General features: G+C 42.1%; 1 protein-coding gene across 8 annotated transcripts in view; it reads right to left on the bottom strand.

Moving 5' to 3' along the window:
* LOC106808963 (steroid 17-alpha-hydroxylase/17,20 lyase-like) overlaps nucleotides 1-1,718 on the bottom strand; it is a 23,903-nt gene extending 22,185 nt beyond the window's left edge. For 2 of the 8 annotated variants that reach the window (XM_014811894.1, XM_014811895.1), the window contains exon 1: nucleotides 919-1,078. The gene's annotated coding sequence lies outside the window, so the exon portion shown is untranslated. Of the gene's footprint in view, nucleotides 1-735; nucleotides 899-918; nucleotides 1,079-1,670 lie in introns of those variants that run through there. The other 6 variants (XM_014811897.1, XM_014811900.1, XM_014811896.1 and 3 more) reach the window with 6 other exon arrangements.
* Nucleotides 1,719-2,002: the final 284 nt, after the last annotated feature.

The following is a 2,002-nucleotide window of genomic DNA, read 5'->3' as shown; positions in this document are numbered from 1 at the left end:
GTGTGTGTGTGTGTGTGTGTGTGTGTGTGTGTGCGTGTGCGTGTGTGTGTGAGAGATGCCTCCATTCCGCTTGTTTACTATCATACTGTGCTTCCAACATGGCGGCGCATCCGAGCACTTGGTAAAAACGGGATGTGACTGCAAGGGGTCTATTATATTCTTGTTGTTTGTGCACAGGGCGTGCGTGCGGTGTACTTGTGTGTTGTAGAGGAGCATTTGAACCACAGGCACAGGCACTTGAAACCACAGGGACTTGAGGCGGAAAAAAAAAGTGTTATATATATAAATAGGGGAAAAAATAAAATAATAATAGAATAATAGAATAATAGAATAAATAGGGGAAAAATAAATACCCCTATTTATATATATAACACTTTTTTTTTCGCCTCAAGTCCCTGTGCTTGAAACGTCTCAATAAAAAAAAAAGAAGGTAAATTTGGTAGTAAATGGTACATTTCGTGTTTATTTAACTTTTTTATTGAGATGTTCCAAGTGCCTGTGCGTGCAAAGCTTTTGCGGTTACAATTGAATGAATAATTTACATAAAATGAACTTATCCGAGCGCGTTTAGCCTTTTAAGTTTTAGTTTTACGTAGGCCCTAACCCGACCAGGCTGTGTGACTGACGTCAATATACACGTCGGTATTCTAACCCTAGCAATACCGTTTCTTGGAGCTACGTAGGCCCTATAGCCACGTCACGCCCTCCTCAGACGCAAGTGACTACCTCGCTTACCTCCGGCTATCTCCAAGAAACGGTACGTATTCAATTGCTAGCACGGATTGTTCGGGCTAACCTCCGGCTTATCTCTGCTTCAATGCTTGGCTTGCGAGACGCGACGCAATGTTTCACACGTACTATAATTAGTACGTAGATATCAGTGGATGCGTCAGAAGGTGTGTTATGTATTATACTGACCTCAAAACTTAGTCTTAGGTAGTACAAGTTTGTATAGGTTTGAAAAAAGTGCTTCCACCACGAAGTTCACGACGAACGTGCTTCCAGTTCCACTACGAACGCTGAGGACGAACGTAAACAAGTGCTTCCACGACGAACGTAAACAAACTTTCAGCATATAGGGGCCTATAGATGGCGCTACGTAATGTTTATTTTAGGTGGCGACTCGGTTGTGATATCTCCTTAGGAAAGGTACGTGCACAGTATTCAGATTGATAGCGTCTTGTTCAGTTTATGTATTTGCAAATCGAGGTGTGACTAATGAAATGGTCTTCAGTCATTCAGCGGCGCGTAAATAATACAGGGTTTATCGCTTGGCGGGTGACCTTCGTAGCTAGCGTGCAATCGTGTTCGCGGTTGAGCCTCTGAGTCTGAGCACAGGCCCTTGGAGGCTCAAGTTTCGAAAAAGTATAAGTCTATATTAAGAGCGAAGCCAACCCTAGATACAATACTGTAACCCAAACACAGGATAGGTGCCCAACCCTATCCTGTGTTTGGGTTACATTATTGTATCTACCTACAACCCGTACAGTGCATCAACATTACAATGCTGGACCTCAGCGCAGCAGATTGTAAGGTTATATACAATAATGGAATCCAGCAGAGTAGTAACACCTACTCTGTTGTGTTAATTTATTGTATCTAGCTGTAGATTATACTGTAGTCGATGAGCAAGAGTTAGATATCAGGGTGGCGCACAACATTTTCAGTACTTTTTAGTGGGTCTTTTGTTTATAAATATATGCTGCTCTATATTTGTACACCATAGTTATGTATTAGACCCTATATTCCGATTAACATGAACAGAGGGGCAACTTCATAACATGCTAGCTAGCCGATAAGCCTCCTGCCATCTTACCTACAGGTTTAGCTTAGGCAATAGATAGCATCTGTTCGGCCACTCATACCAGGGTCAGGGCCATGTATTGGACACAGACAAGTGATTGCACATAACCTAGCATACAATGTTTTTAGTACAGCATAATAAAGCATCATATACACAACATAAGGAACATAATCAAGAATATAATCGAGGCGCGGGGTA

The sequence above is a fragment of the Priapulus caudatus genome, unplaced genomic scaffold (assembly GCF_000485595.1).
Source record: "Priapulus caudatus unplaced genomic scaffold, Priapulus_caudatus-5.0.1 Scaffold318, whole genome shotgun sequence".
Classification (NCBI taxonomy): Eukaryota; Metazoa; Priapulida; class Priapulimorpha; order Priapulimorphida; family Priapulidae; genus Priapulus; species Priapulus caudatus.
The sequence above is the reverse complement of the archived record's forward strand: the minus strand, read 5'-3'. Positions and strand labels throughout refer to the sequence as shown.